The following is a 17,491-nucleotide window of genomic DNA, read 5'->3' as shown; positions in this document are numbered from 1 at the left end:
ACATTGACCTCTTGTAATCAAGCAATAATTAAATAATAATCCAAATGTTGTCCAAACTACCATTTGACCTATTTGTATCATCTGTTCACCTAGTCTGCCTTCCTCCTTGGCCATTGTTTATAAAGATTTCATTTTGGTGTGGCCTCCACATCCCCAGGAGTTTCTAGTAATTTTCATTTTCAAAGTGGGAGGCAGAATTAATTGAAGGAAATTTTCCGGATACCTATGAACATTTTTCCCGAGTTAAATCCATTGTTCTGACTCTCACATTGATGAAGTGTGAAGGATGAATACACTGATTACTTAATGGGCTCTCAACTTTCGAATATTTTATTCAGGCAAGCAATTTCAGACCTTTAATTTTCTTATGTACGGCAATCTCTTAATATTGTAATTCCTTTATTTATAAATGGATTGTAGTCCTTCCATAGTACATATATATTTGGGCCTTAGTTACATTTTTTTTTTCCTTACAAGGTTTTGCTAGTAAAATTAAGCCAAGCTGAATCATGGTTAACATAAATGAGTATAAGTTTAGCAAGGGCAGAAGCAATCTTCATAATGGTCTAGAAGTTATAGCCCATGGGAGATGAGATGGCCTGCAAATGAATTAAAGTTTAAAGCTGATGCAAAGGTACCCCATGTGAGCCCAAAGGGCTTAGTGGATAATGATCTCATTAAATATTGCTTGCAACTTTCTGGTTGACTGGAAGTATGAGGAAAAGAACATGTACTTCAATGTTTATTAAGTAGTTTAAACAAAAATTTTCACTTGATAGCTAAGTGAAGTAAATTTGAATTAACTTTATCTAAAGAAAAACAATATATTGTCTGAGAAAAACTATTTTTTTCTATTGAAATATTAAGCATGCATTTGGTTCCATAAAATTTTTTTTAGAAAAAGTAAATTAGAAAAAGGTTTCTGGGACACTTTAAATAAATGTTTGCAGTAATTGGCAATAATATATTTTGTTTTTCAATTACATAGAAGTGATTTAATAAATTTATTGCTAGACAATTATGACTTTGGTATCATACTTTTTTATTCTGTAAATGGTGCTTGTTAAAATCTTAAAATAGTCAGGACTATGGAGTCAACAGTAGCTTATTTTGATAATTAGAACCTATTTTTTTTTAATTATAATTTTGAGAAATAATTTCAAACTTTGATACACATTTAATTCAACTAAGTGATCCATGATATCCTTTTTTATGGCAATGATAAATTACCCCATGAGGGACAGGCTCCCAGGGCAGCCTACCAACCTCAACAATTTCTATAATGAGCAGTTAACTTTCATACTGTTTAGCTATTGATATTTTGGGATTTTTATCACTGTAGCTAAATTAACTTTATCTTAATATTACAGTGCCATATTATGCTACATCTCATCCATTGGAAATGGTGAAGCTCATATACTGCCTCTTGTCTCCAGTTTAGGCTTATTGAATCAAATAGTTAACTACACAAGACTGTCCCCCTCCTCCCCTGGGAAAAAAAAAAGAGAAAGAAAAAGTGGGAGAGACTTCAGGTTTGATATATGTCTGCTACTTGTTGAAGGAGAAGGGGACGGAAGGAGCATTAGGTAGAGTCTGCAGAGCAGACCAGTTCTAAGAAAGTGTTTGGCCAAGCTGATGGGTGTCTTGAAGTCAAAGTTGCCCATTAGAGAAGTCCCACCTCCTACAGGAATGGGCCTAAATTAGTATCGCATCCTGCCCATGGGATCCTCTGGTGGGAAGCATGAACTCTCACAAACACCATGGTGGATCCAGAAGGAAAACAGCTGGAGTCATCAGTCCTCTACATCCCTTCAGCAGGAAGCCTGAGTTTTCACCCTGCCACAGAATGTTGGGTAGAAATACATCTTATTCCTTATGTTTCCATAGAGGAGAGAGAACTTGAATGCCACTTCCAGCTTCATGCTGCCATCTCAACTCAGCTGACTGTTGAATTTGGAAGAAGGAACTGAGTGTGCTAGACTCAGTACCATCTGGCTTTTCTCTCTGATACCCTACCTGTGTGCCTGGAAATTATTGTCTACTCTATTTGCTGAAATAAGCTAATTGGGGTAGGCTTTTTCTCTGGGAGGAAGGCTGTGGTTGTCCAACTGTGCCATTGACTAGTTGAGTATTTCTTATTTAGGGAAGAAGTATTAGTTCACTTTATTAGTAATAAAGATGATTAAAAAAAACTTGACCCCCAATTTTTCCTTTTTTAAAATTAAAATTATTGGAGTGACATTGGTTAATTCCATGATTCATTATCTACATATTGCATTGTGTGTTTACCACCCAAAGTAAAATCTTCTTTCATGACCATATATTTGACCTCCTTTACCCTTTGTTAACCCTCATCACCCTCCTTCCCTCTGGTAACGACCATACGGTTGTCCATGTATGATGTTTTGTTTATTTTTCTTGTTTGTTCATTTGTTGCTTTCAGTTTTAAATCCCATATGTGAGTGAAATCATGTGGTTTTAACTTGTTTTGTCTAACTTATCTTGCTATGCATGATATTCTCAAGATCTATCCATGTTGTTGCAAATGGCAGAGCTTCATCTCTTCTTGTGGATAAATAGTATTTCATTGTATGTCTGTACCACATCTTCTTTATCAAAAGACACTGGTTGTTTCTATGTCTTGGCCACTATGAGTAATGTTGTAATGAACATAAGGTTGCATATATCTTTGTGAATAAATGTTTTCAATTTTTTTTTTAATATATCTTTATTGATTTCAGAGAGAGGAAAGGAGAGGGAGAGAGAGAGATAGAAATATCAATGATGAGAGAGTCATTGATCAAGCCCGCAACCTGGGCATGTGCCCTGACCAGGAATCAAACCCCGATGGCCTGGATCCTAGGTCAACATTCAAACACTGAGCCACACCCAGCCCGGGTTTTTTTAAAATTTGAGGGTACATACCCAGAAGAGGGGTTGCTGGGTCATACAGTAACCTTATTCTTAGTTTTTTGAAGAAACTTCATATTGTTTTCCATAGTGGCTGAACCAGTTTATGTTCTCACCAGCAGTGAATGAGATCCCTTTTTCTCTACCTCTCCAACACTTGTTATTGTCTTGTTGATAATATCCATTCTAATAGGTATGAAGTGGTATCTCATTGTAGTTTTGATTTTCATTTCCCAAATAGCTAGTGAAGTTGAGCATCTTTTCACATATCTGTTGGCCATTTGTATGTCTTGGGAGAAGTGTCTTTTCAGGTTTTTGGCCATTTATTAATTGGATTGTTTTGGTTGCTCTTTTATTTTTTAGTTGTATGAGTTCTGTATATATTTTAGATCTTAACATCTCGTTGGAGATGTTGTGTGCAAATATCTGATCCCATTCAGTTGGTTGCCATTTTATTTTATTTTTATTTTATTGATTTTATTTTTCTTGCTGTGCAGAAACTTTTTGGTTTAATATAGTTCTTCATAGATTTTTGCATTTATTTCCCCTGCCTTCGGAGTCAAATTCATAAAGTCCATTCTAAGACTAAGGTCCATAAGTTTAGTACCTATGTTTTCTTCTATGTAATTTATTGTTTCAGGTCTTATATTTAGGTTTTTGATCCATTTTTATTTCATTTTTGCATGTGAGGACAAACAGCAGTCTAGTTTCATTCTTTGGCATGGGGCTTTCCAATTTTCCCAGCATCATTTATTGAAGAGGCTTTCTTTTTTCCATTGTATGTTCTTGGCTCCTATCCACACACCCTTTTTAAAATTACCTTAGAATGTGAAGGAAGTGATTGCTAGAGAAATTACTTGAAGACTAATTTTCTTTTGCACTTACATTTGTGAACATGTCTTATTCATTCTACTATATTAAAAAGTATCTATAGGAATAAAGCCTTTAATATACTCATACTAGTATCTCTCATGTTATTTGCAAATGGTGCATGATTAAAATTTTACAAGATGGAATAGAAAAATTGTTCTCATGTGAGTTTCAGCATTTCTCACCATCTTATTGATCTTATTTTGGAAAGCCAAAATTTAAAAAGGTTAATTTTGAACTGTGTTTTAAAAGATGTTTTCTAGAACTGAATATACTACTTTAATGAAATCTGATCAAATTAATATCTATGGTATCATTGAGCTCTTTGTTCTAGCTTTATATGTATACTACATAATCAGACTACATTAGATCTGGCAATATTTTGATAATAGTAAGGGTCTTTATTGAATTTTATTCATCTAAGAGTCACCTCTTATGGGAAAATCATTCAGTTATTTTAGAAGTGATCAGGATATTACCCTGCAGGAGTGATTTACTGTGTGTGTAGGGTATGTGCAAATCACCATAAATTGAACCTCTGGTTAGAAACTGTTTCTGCTCATTCAGAGTTGATGAACAAGAGTGTAATGCTAAGGATAACTTGTCAAAGAAAGAAAAAAATCACTAGAATATGACAAAGTTCAAGAATCTACATAGATTCCAGTATGCCATCCCATGGGGGGAACCTCATTAAAAAATGAATGAAATCATTATACATACATTTGTCCAAACCCATAAGATATTTAACACCAAGAGTGAACCAGAAGGTAACTATGGACTTGGAGGATTATGAGGTGTCTATGTAAGCTCATCATTCATAAGAAATGTATACCTTTCTGGTGAGTGATATTGATAATAGGTGAAGATATATGTGTGGGAGGCCATTGATTTACTAATAAAATTGTTTTATGTACTTTCATCTCTACATAAATGAATATAATAAATTTATGTGTTCTGAACATTACTCAGATCATCTCCATTGCATTTGCTTACCTTTCCCAAACTTTTTTTTTTTTTTTAGTACATACACTGTATATTCTAGGATATAAAGAAATTTCTCCCACTAAAATAAGTCCATGGGGATTGTGTCACACAAGCTTTAGAAGACAGATAGAAGCAAAACAAAGGACATAATTTTCTGAAATGATAATATACTTTCAAAAGATTATTTCCAGAGAAATTAACAATCATTCTAGTTAAATGATGACACTTAGATATTTCAATATGTGTCATAATTCAGCATCAGTGACTTTGGGGAGGATTTTTATTTCTGAAATTGCTCCCTACTATAGAATAACTAATAACTTAGGTCAAAATACTTTTCTATATTAATTCTGCAAAGTATTATTTTATTGAAAACATAAGTTTCTATAAAGCAAGTCATTAGAAATGACTCTAAGAGCCTTAATCAACCTGAGGCAGGCCTGTCAAATGTCATTTTATTCATTGAAATGTTTGTTCTCTAAAAGCAAACTACAATCTCTAGTCAGGGATTTTCATCATGGTCAAAATCTTTTCTAATCAGTCTCTAAGTGTGTGATGTCTTTAAACTGAAAGCCATCTAACAAGTCCTTTCTCCCTTGTTTCAGAACGCTGTTCCTAGAACTACTATTTGCAATTTGTTATTCATCTAAAGAAATATTAAATAATTAATAGAATAAATTCTAATATTTATGACCCATCACAATAACACAATTTTTACAATCTGAGAGATCTGGAGCTTATGCCATTCTCTTTATATTAATTTCAAAACTTAGTACTATAAGATGCATGGGTAATTTGAAGATGAAATACTGTATATTCACCTTATCTGAAGCAATGAAAGAAAGTCAAGGGAAAGATTAACAAAATGTATGTAGTGCTTTTGCAGTTGCTGGGAGATTCTCTCTCATTAAAGAGATTCACAAAGAGGTTTTGGATACCTGAGTGATTTGTGTGAATAAACTCAAAACCACCATAATTTACTTATGCCAACCTCTCTGTGGTTGGCATACATAAAAAGTAAGGTTGTAATGAGCCCTTCAAGATAGCTGACCAGTCTATTCTAACAAGCAAGTTAGAAATTCAGTATTTAAATGAAAAATAACAGCTAAGTGATAGTTCCTAATTTTTTCTAAATAAAGAGAAAAAATAAATTTAAAAATTAATTTAGAATTAAATAATATCAACTTCAAAACTGACTACAATGAAAAATTAAGTTCCTTTAAATTGAGTTCAGTTAATTATCAGTACTTAGCACAGCAGAGAGTCACTGAACTTCTATTATTCCTTTCCCCTTTTGTTCTTTCTTTTCCTGGGTGAATCACATCCCAAGAGAATATTTATGTTTTTAGAGCTGTATTAGAGTGCTGTAAGAGGGCATTTCTCTTCTCTGCTTTACTTTCAACTAGATTAATTGTCTATGATTTGGTTTGTAATGATTTTTATAGGACTAATGCTTATCATGATGCTGGGATCTAAGTCACAGTTTATCCACACACTCAAGCCTTTATGAGTTTACCTCAACTTACACTTCTGAAATACTCTCTTGTGGTTTTTATGGACTCTTAATTTGATTTTCTTATTTTCTATGTATGACTGTTACTTTCAATGTCAAAGTTTTCCCTAATCTGCACCTTTATCAATACAAATTTGAATGATGACAATTGCTTTAACCATTTACATATCATGTAAGTAGAAATAAAATTGGCAGAACATAATAGAGCTGATCAATATAACACCTGGTAGGTTCCGAAGCTAATAAAAATCATTTAGAGAAATATAGAAAGAAATGAGAAATAGAGATTCTAATATGAGTTACAAATTATTTTAAATAGTATTATATTTTAATCAAAGGTACATTTTTATTTTTACAATTCATTATAACCCATCTCAAAATCCCATATTGTAAATATTCATTTATAGTAACAATGATCTAAAACTGCAGTGCACTGGCTCATCTGCTGCCCAGTACTATATAAATGTCTTATTATTAATATGGAATTAATTTTACTTTATATTGTGACCAATTTAAATCTAAAAGGACAAAGTATGGTGTTTAATGTTGAACCTGACTTTATGGTATGATTGAAGTTAATAAAAAAAATCTGACTTTTTATCTAATGAACTGTGAATAATGAAGGTTTATTAAAATACCTAATTTGTTTAGGTACATGCATTGCCTAGTTATTCAATTATTCTGGAAAAATTACAAATGAAAAAATTTGAATCTATTAAATTAAGAAGCTCAGTGAAGTAATTAAGACTGTTGAAGTATATTATTAATATTTTACAGGAAAGGATAGTAATGCAAAATGTACCTGTTTCCTTGTGTCCAAGCTAATGTTCTTATTGACACTTAATTATCTCAGACCTCAGAAAATAATTTAAAAATGTATAATGTAGGTCATTATTGAGAAGATATTCAAGATATGTTTTAACCTATGATATATGTTATATATAACATGTAATATATATTTAATAGTATATATAAATATAACATAATAATTTGATGTTTATCACATTTTATGACCAAAAAAACAATGAAATTAGAAGAAAATGAAGATATTAGTATGTAATAATTATTAGCTAAAAAACAGATGCTTAAGGACATAAGAAGATCAATTCATTTAAGAATATGAACATTAGTCATCCCAATTTTCTTTTTTAGCTTAACTAATATATTTGAGAGAAAGAGAAAAGCACTATAAAGAATGTGCTCATATACTGTACAGAGAGAAAACAGCTAAAGAGTAAGACATATGAGAAATGGAGAGCAACACATGAGTATTTAAGTTCTGATCATAAAATTCACTTCATTTTTGCATCATAGGGATTTGAGTAAATATTTCTGGAGTATAAAGCCCAAACTACTAACAATTACCTAAAATCTAATAAAAATAATGTTCAAATATAAATTTCTCAATTACTATGTATTTAAGTTTATTTCCAGTTCAATTGAACTTGACCCTCAAATGTTTACAAGCAAATAATAAATAATTTTTCCACTACAATACAAGTACAGGTGAATTGTAGAAACTGAGGTCTAGTTTATAACTATGTTCCCCTAAGCAGATTGTGGATATTGATAGAGTAGTGTCAGAGTCAGAAAAATCACTTTTCCTGCTTCCCCAAGGTATACTCTCAGATAAACCAATTTTCTAAAGAGAGCTTTCCCATACTATAAAAATATTTGAAAGTGATTTTATCTGTAAACACAACCACATAGCTGAAAAAAATGAACCCACCAAGCTAATTCCCTGTTTATCTCAAATTTGAAACTGAGTTTTTAATAAACATAATCTTATTTGTCAAACTGGTTGTCTGCCTGTATGGGCTAACATGTGCATTTTCTGCTTCTGTCTTCTAGTTGTATCAGGTAAGTAAATAGATCAGGGTTGTTTTCCTAAAGGAATTTCTCTTCTCTTTCTTCCAGTTTTATACCCAATTCTCATCATGAAATCAACTATATGATCTCTTCAACACATCCTTATTGACTCTGCTCTATATAAAAAGAGTAATAGTTACTAAAGAAATAAATATGCATAAGACAAGATCCTGTTCTTGAAAATCTCAGACTAGAATAGCAGAGCAGTGTAAATCAAAGTGAGGAATGAGTATATATTCAGGTTTGAAGCTTATATAGCTTTGAGGGTGCTTTTGAAAAAAAAAATTACAGATACAAATAAAAAACAATGTACAGGTACTTCAAAAAGGCCTATGTAAGTGGTGGCTCCTGAGTCTCAAGTTTCATTTGTGTTATGGTAAATCTACTGCTCTTACTGAGAATTTAATGGTGATACATACAAAGTGCTATGGGGATGCTATTGGTCAGATTATTTTCTCATTTACCACTAACATCTCATTAAATGTTAGAGAAAGAAGCCTATTAATTCTGCCACCTATGAGAGTCAATTGAGACTTCATTAAATCTTAGCTAAAGTTGGCAAGTTCACCAACTAAAGAAGGTGGGAAGGAAAACCTTTCAGAGAGAGATGCACAAAGAAATGACAGAGAGATGAATGTGTGCCTTTTAAATAAATTGCAATTATATACAGCATGGCTGCATCATGAACAAAAAGGAAAAACAGAAAAAATATAGAGAGTGAACATTAGACTGTTATCAGTTGGAGAACGTCTTTGTTCTTGCTTGTCACACTTAGTACACCTGCTATGTATTTTAAAGCAGTAAAATGTTTAACTAGGAAGTTGTAGCTCTGTTTTTATTTTTTATTTATTTATTTTTTTAATATATCTTTATTGATTTCAGAGAGAGGAAGGGAGAGGGAGAGGGAGGGATAGAAACATCAATGATGAGAGAGTCATTGATCTGCTGTGAGCCTGCAATCCGGGCATGTGCCCTGACTGGGAACCGAACCCCTATCTCCTGGATCCTAGGTCGATGCTCAACCACTGAGCCACACCCGGCCGGGCTGTAGCTCTGTTTTTAACATCTCAAGTTAAAATTGTGTCATTCACTATAGGTTTTGAATGACACATTATACTTTATGTTAACATGTTATATAAATTATTTATTGTTAATATATTTATGATGAAATATAAGGAAAATAAAAACTATCATTTAATATTCACATTAGTTTATATATTAAACATAGAGCTTGTAGAGAACATTATTTAAGTAACTAGATATCTTTAAATCACTATAAAAATATATTTATATTGCATCCAACTTTTTCTCACTTATATATGTACTTTTGTTTGCTCTGGAGAAAATGGCCAAGCTAATGATATTTAGAATGATGACAGAGTCATCTGTCAGCCTTCTCTGTAATTCTCTCCAGGCTCTGGCAGTCAAATACCTTTTCACATGCTATAAAAAATTAAGTACCAAAACAATGTTAAAATAACTTTAAGGGTCTGATAAAACAGGCTAAAGCAAGGACACTGAAAGTTAATGCTTCCCTTTCTGCCTAAACTTGCCTTATTTGATTTCACAGATTTTATAAAATGTAATAATTCTTAAAAACCTGCAGAGTGCAAAGAGAGACAAGATCTTCTAAAAAATATATAAATATGGTCTAAATGTGATTGTGAATCATCCACACTACTTCAAATATATCTTTTATCACTTAGGATGGTTTCTGCTAAAGAAAAACAAAACTCAACAAAAAGTGGTGTAAATTATAAGTAGAGGTGTCATGTCATGGTTCAATTATGGCTTTTGCTGTATTTGTGATTCTGTGATTGTGTTTGATACCTCTTTTTTAAATTCAATTTATCTAAACTGGAAAAATAAGTAAAACAGTCTTCAATTTCTCCCACCACCACCATCTACCTCTGGCAACCAGCAATCTGTTCTCTATATCTATGAGGTTGGATTATTTAATATTTCTTAAAGATTTTATTTGTTGTGCTGGCTGCTGTTACTCAGTGGTTAGAGTGTTGGCCAGCACACTGAAGGATCTCAGGTTTGATTCCTGGTCAACGGCCTGTACCTGGGTTGTGGGTTCAAGCCTAGCCTTGGTCAGGGCACGTACAGGAGGCAACCAGTCGATGTGTGTCTCTCACATCGATTTCTCTCTCGCCCTCTCTCTCCCTCCTTTTTCCCTCCCTTCCACTCTGAAAATCTTCATATAAGGATTTTAAAAAATTGTTATTTTACAAACTTTATTTGCTTATTTTTTAAAATTCCCTTTTGCACTGTTAGGATAGTGCAAAAAGGAAATGAATCCTAGGTAGACAATTAATTATGTTAACTGCCACTACACATAATGGAATGCCATTGCTTTATCTCAAGTACTCATAATTTATCTCCTGACATTTTGTGATGACTTTTAATTGCTCTTCTTTTTAATTTATTTTGCCCACAAACTCCAAACCACATTTATAACGCACTCTTTATAGCACAATTCTGACTCAACTTCTTAAAGTTTTTCAGAATACCTTGAACCTCGGCAAAAAGTATAAGTACCGTGGAATGAGCATCCCAAGTTTTTCATGTGACTGACTCATGTGTCTCCTGTTCCCTTACACTCTAGTCCAGCATGCACCTTCCAGAACTATGAAATGTATGCATTTTTATACTTCTTCTGTTTCAGTGCACTTGTGTGACTTTGCTATAATCTCTGTGATCATTATGTCCTCTTGCCCTGAACTTTAATTCCCCCCAAATGATAACAATTAACTTACATGCTTCCTCATTAGGAAGGCTTCCCAAATGTCAAAGGTTGGGGTGCTCTCTAGACTTCTCTACACCTGTAGTACCTGTCCACCTTAGAACATTATTCTAAAGGTCTATTTATGTGTTTGCATGTGAGAAGCTTCATGGAAGAACCTGTTTATTACAGTGAGCACAGCTGCTGACACGTAGCTGCACTTAATAAATATTTGAAAAATGAAACTATTATTATACTAATAATAACCTCATGTGGTACCACATGGATTCTCATTTTACCTGATTTATTTTATGTCTTTAAGGTATATTATTTCTCTTTTTTTTGTTTATTGTTTTTTTGAAATTACTTTCTCCTTTGCATAGTTAATTCTAACTCACTGTTAAGGACCTAGCTTAAGAGTGTCACTGTTTGCCAGGCAGGTGTTTTTAACTCTCACGTCCATGTGAAATCTGCCTGTTATACATTCATAGAGTAGCCTGATCTTCCTCTCATAACTCTGAGATTGAATTCATAAGAACTTATTTAGTGTCTTTCCTTCTTCACCCACTGTGAGATCTAAGGTACCAGGGGCCTTATGGGTCTACTTATCTTTGTATTCTATAAGCTGAGGTAGGGCTTGAAATATATTAGAAATTTAACAAATGTTTATAAATGTAATAACTCTATGAATCTTTATGTTTCCAAATCTGAGCCAGCTCTCTCCTTGATTCACACACACACAATTCTGCTAATGGCTAAATATTTAATTTTGCAAATTCAAGAAAATTCCACTACTTACAGTTAATGACTTATTTAGTGATTTTAGGCATTCTCTGTGTGCTGAGAGAAACTCAGGTGGTGGAACCATTTTACTCTCTGTTTCTGATGCTCTTTTCTGCTACAACTTCTATTCAGATCATGTCTGCCTTGAAGAATCACACATACTGGGAAACTGACCACTTCAATAATTGAAGAAAAGATGGAGGAAGAAATATCATCAGATACTGGATTCCTAAATCTATCTTAAATTTTCTATCGCATCTACTTCCATTTTCCAGTGCTGTGACAACCTTTGTTAGGTGACATTAGCATGTTAATATTCCTCCTCTGTTTCATCCTTCGCTTGCTGTGGAAACTGTCCTTAAGTCACCTCAAATTCTCTCACATGCAAAAGTCATGCTCTGAGTCCCTCAGATATTTTGGCTCTTGATATTCAAAGCCAATTTTGGACTCCAAAGTATCTCTAACATCCTATTTTTTTATCAGTATTTTTTCATTGCTGTGGGTTTAAATATCTCTTCAGATCTCATTTGAATCTTTCTCTGCTGTGTTGCCCAAACTTCTGATTAAAATATGCATCAAAAGATATTCTGGCTGCTTGAGTAGACAGGAAAAAAAATACAAATAATTTATCAGGAAATAACACAATAATATTATTTACTTCACAATACACTTTTTTCACAATCCAGACCAGAAAACACAGAAACAGATAAAAATAATGTGATATGGACACTATTCAAAGAAGAGTTTTGTTGCAGCAAGAGGAGCAGAAATTTAAATCCCAGTTGAAGAAATTATTTTTAGGTGGGAGGGAAGATAGCTCTTCCAAAGAAAATGAGGGTTACAGACAGCTTAGTGGTTTCCAATGCTCTTCTCTGAGTTGAATATCCACATATTCAACCCCCAAATACTTCCTGGGCTTTTCTAGATGTCTCAAGGCAACATTTTCAAAATGGAAAAAATGGGATTCCTTTACCTGGAATTGATTATCTACTTGCAATTCTATTCTCAATCAATGGGATCATTATCTGACCTATTTGTCTGTATTGTTAATCATTTTTACCCAAAACTTGTTCAAGTGCTTCCAGCCTTAAACTAACATAAAAACTGTCACTATAATCAGCACTACGTAAAACTTTATTTTTCTCTCTTACAACCAAATTTCTTGTTCCTTTTCTGCCTCCCAATCTATTCATTCCTCAACTTTTATTCTTCAATGAAAATTTTACTTCTACTCTCATCTCTAGTCTGAAATTGTCTTGTTAATAAACCAAATGTATAATGTTCAAACTTATATTTCTTGACCTCTTTATAACATTCTATACCACTAATGACTCGATTTTAGGTAATTGCTTTTTAATTACACATAGGAGAGGCTTTTCCCCCACTCTACTGAAAATAGGAATTTATAGTGCAAATATCCGACTTTCTAATTTTCTTTTGTGGTTATTTAGTGGAGAAAAGTTATTTACTAGATTGGAAAGATTTATGATACTTTGGGGTTCACTGGACCACTTTAAAAACAAATCTAAGCATTTAACATTGGTCTTAAAAGAAGGAAATGAATTTAACATTTTTTTTCCATCTTCAAGTCTTATTTCACAGATGAGACAACAAGAATTTATTAGTTACTTATTTATTTATTATTTATTTAACAGCAGATAAGTGGAATTTGATCATCTTGCCTAAATGAAATTTAATACCCAATGAATAGTAACTCCCACTCCCCTTCCTCCAGTACTCTCTGCTTCTATAAATGTGCCTATTTTCTATACCTCATGTGAGTGCTATCATGTAGTATTTGTCCTTCTGTGACTGGCTTATTTCACTTAGCATAATTCCCTCAATATGACAAAATTTCCTTTTTTTAGGGCTAAATAATATTCCATTATATATATAAACCATGTTTGCTTTATTTTTTTAATCTGTCAAGACATTTAGGTAGTTTTCATATCTTGGCTATTATAAATAATGCTGCAGTGAACATGGGAGTTTAGATATCTCTTCAAAATACTTATTTAATTTCCTTTGGATATATACCTAAAGTGGGATTATTGAATAACATGCTGGTTATATTTTTAAGTTTTGAGGAACCCCCATGTTGTTTTTCTTAGTGGTTAAACCAATTTACAGTCACACCAACAATGTATACAAACCTTATCTTTTCTCCAAAACCTTAACAATAGTTATGTTTTTTTCTTTTCTTTTTGATGATAGCCATCCTAAGAGATGTGAGGTGATTTCATTTTATATTTATTTCTCTGATTATTAGTGATGTTGAACATCTTTTCATATAAACTTTGGCCATTATATATCTTCTAAAAGAAATGTATATTCAAGTCCTTTCTCCATTTTAAATAGGTTTTTCTGTTAAATTTATATATATATTCTAGAATTAACATATATTTTAGAATTAACTCCTTATTACATATATGGTTTGCAAATATTTTCTCTCATTCAATGGCATTTTTTTTTTTTTTTTTTTTTTTACAGAATTAGAAAGAAAAAACACACACTCCTGGAATTCATAAAAAAGCAAAAAGGAACCCAGATAGCCAAACAATCCTGACAAAGAAATATAAAACTGAAGGTATCACATTTACTGATTTCAAAATATGTTATAAATCTACAGTAATTACAGGAGTATGGTACTCTTATAAAGACAGACATATAAGCCAATGGAAGAGAAATGAGAGTCAGAACAATTTCACATTTATAGTCAATATTGACCAGGGTTCCATAAATACCCAATGAAGAAAGAAGAGCCTCTTCAAAAAATGGTGCTGAGAACATAGGATATCCGCAAAAGAACAAAATTGGACCCATATTTTACACCACATGCAAAAATACACAAATATGCAAAATAGATTAAAGAGAAATAGAACACCTAAAACTGTAAAACTCCTAGAAAAAATTGTAGGGAGAAAGCTTCCTGACACTGGTTTTGGCAATAATTTCCTGTACATAATGCCAAAAGCACAGACAAGTTCCATATGATTTCACTCATATTTGGAACTTAATGAACAAAATTAACTAACTAACAAAATAGAAACAGACTCATAGGTTGAGAACAGGCTGACAGCTGTCAGAGAGGAGGGGGGCTGGAGGGCTGGGTGAGTAAGGTAAAAAGATTAAGCAAAAAAGACAGAACAAAAACCAAAAACACTTATAGACACAGACAACTGTGCTGGTGTGGTGGTTACCAGAAAGAAAGGGGGATGAGAAGAGAGAAAGAGAAAAACAAGAAAAAATACAAACAAAAAACAGACACATTAGAGAACATCAATTTTTTGCTTTGTTTTTAATCGGTATTTAGAACTTCTGCCTTGAATTCAGGCTTAAAAACTCATCCTTTATTTTAAAAATTCACAGCTCCATGATTGTGCTTAGATAAATACACAGGAGCACTTTCATAGACTTGCCTTTCTCCGAGGGCAGATCAAAGGAGATAGAAAGAAGCAAGCGACAGATTGGCCCTATTTTGCCTAAGAAAGCCCAGGAAAGGCCTCTCCGATGCAGTGAAAATTAGGAAAAAAATAGAATGAAGTTTGCAGATGGGGGTAGGATTTATTTAGATATTCACTGGAATGGTGTTCAAGCATTGCAGATATCCACAGTGTCCTTGGTGTATTCCTGTTTTCTTGGGTTAATATGTGTAGAAGTGAAAAAAGGGTGAACTGATAGAGTGGAAGAAAATTGAATAAAAAAATAAAATTTTATAATGAGATTATGAAATGTGAAAACTAAGAGTTAAGAAGACGGAATAAAAAACAAATAAGTGAGATTTCTCAGGATATTCTAAGTTATGATTTCAGAGACACAAATATAAAACTAATAACCAGCAGCCACAATATTGCAAGTATATAACATGCATACACTGAGAACATTAGTACTGCAGAAAAATCAGATCAAATAAAACATTTACTTTTTATCAAAGTATTTCATTACTAACAAAACGTCATTTATGTCATGTTTACAAGAACAATTTAGCTTTAAAGATTTTATTCCACAAGAAAAACATTACATCTTAACTTGATATTCCTCAAAGTGTATTTCACAGAAAAGTTGGTTCTATTAGCAGCTTGAAACAAATTTATTTTATGGTCAAATTATTTTAGCAAGTTCTGAACACTCCGTCTCCCTCTTAGATATTCACAAAACTTAAGAATACTTGAGGATCTGATAAGTCCTGCAGTAAATAAATCTCTTTGGTTGTCAACATATTTACCAAAATAACCACAGGACTCCTTCTCTGCACAAAATTCACAACTTTTAATATACTCTGAACTGTTGTTTCTCAAAGCATTCTTTAAGGATCACTGTTTTAAGCTGAACAATATATGTATGTGTGTATTTAAATCTCAGAGAATGTATTGTTTCCAAGTCACAAGTTTGAACTTCTTTTCCTGGAAACCATCTCTGAATATAAAAAGTTCATTCAATTAGTTAGGATGAGCTACCCAACCAAAGAGATGGATAATACTGTGTAATGAAATTCCTGTGGGAAGGAGTGGGCTGTGGCTTCTGTGGCTGCAGTTTGGATTAGCAGTTTGCTCTTGCTTGCTGAGTTGGATGGCTGGCATCACTGGTGCTTGTGTGGTACTGCTAGGCTGGCACGAGTACCCTCGATTCATCCTAATGCCAGTGTTATACATAGTTGGAAATAGGTCTGGACTGAAAGGGTGAGAAAACGGCTTGAAACTGCAATTTGCCAGGCATTGCTACAATTATAACACCGAGCCTCTTATGAAAAACTAGTGGTCTCTGCCTTGTACAAAAGGGCAGAATGTGATTGTGATTATCCCTTCAAAAGAATGGATTAATCTCCAGGAACAGTGGGAAACAGTGGGAAACAACCTGGCTCATCTTCATCACTCGGTCTAGTGTGAGAACATAGATGATCTTTGTCATTGATCTTTTATTTGGTGTGGTTGCTGCATTTGGGAACTATCCCTTTGGAGAGAAAAATTGTCACTTTCACCACACTTCTGTGCTATGGCATGAACTCAAGAAAGTATTTCCTCTTTCCTTTGAAATTTCCCTTTGGCCTCTAGCTTGTCCCAGGATTGCCACTTTGACAAAGACAATGGTACTGTTTGGCATTCACATAAAATGGCTCTTCTTCAAGCATCTCTGTCCCGGTTAGAGGGATTCCTTGAATAGCAGACACAGAGCCAGCTCCAGGCACTGTCATGACCATCCCTGCTGAACTGATTACATTCACTGTAGTTACAACGCCAGGCCCTTTCCCACTGCTGGTTGTGTGGCTATTGGCTCCTGTCTGAACAGTCTGTGCTCCTGCCAAACTGGCTGCTGGGATGGCGGTCATGCCTTGCTAGAGAGTGATGCCATCTGCATTCACTGGCTGATGGAAGATAGTCAGTCCTTCAGTAGTCTGTGCACAGACTGGACAGTTATCCTCTGCTTTGTTTGTGTCTAGCTGGCAGTGACAACTGTCTGTGGTTCCTCGATCTGCTGAGTGTGATCCTGTTGGTTTTGCACCTGCAAAGTCTGTCCTTTCCCCACTTGGAGCTGGATCTGTCTCTACGGATCCAACTATATCTGCTACAGTCTCTGTGTCTCTGATACAAATATTTGCCTGTTGATTTGACCTTCCCCATGAGGGACAGTTTAGACAATGGTAGCTTGGCCAGTCAATGCGATTAACAGGTCAGTGATTAACGCTGGCTTATACCACTAACGGATGCTTCTGGACCTACTGTTGAATCTGTCTGACAATCTGCTCTATTGTAATATTTCTCTTTGTTGCATTCTGCTTCATGGTCGAGTCAAGTTAGAATCCCAGAGAGCTTCACCATGAAGACGCTAGAATACTA

General features: G+C 33.7%; 1 pseudogene; it reads right to left on the bottom strand.

The window, feature by feature from the left end:
• Positions 1–16,660: 16,660 nt before the first annotated feature.
• Positions 16,661–17,491, bottom strand: part of LOC107528523 (nuclear transcription factor Y subunit alpha-like) — a 93,853-nt pseudogene continuing 93,022 nt past the window's right edge.

This window comes from Miniopterus natalensis, chromosome 2 (assembly GCF_054644295.1).
Source record: "Miniopterus natalensis isolate mMinNat1 chromosome 2, mMinNat1.hap1, whole genome shotgun sequence".
Classification (NCBI taxonomy): domain Eukaryota; kingdom Metazoa; phylum Chordata; class Mammalia; order Chiroptera; family Miniopteridae; genus Miniopterus; species Miniopterus natalensis.
This window is presented reverse-complemented; position numbering and strand designations above follow the sequence as displayed.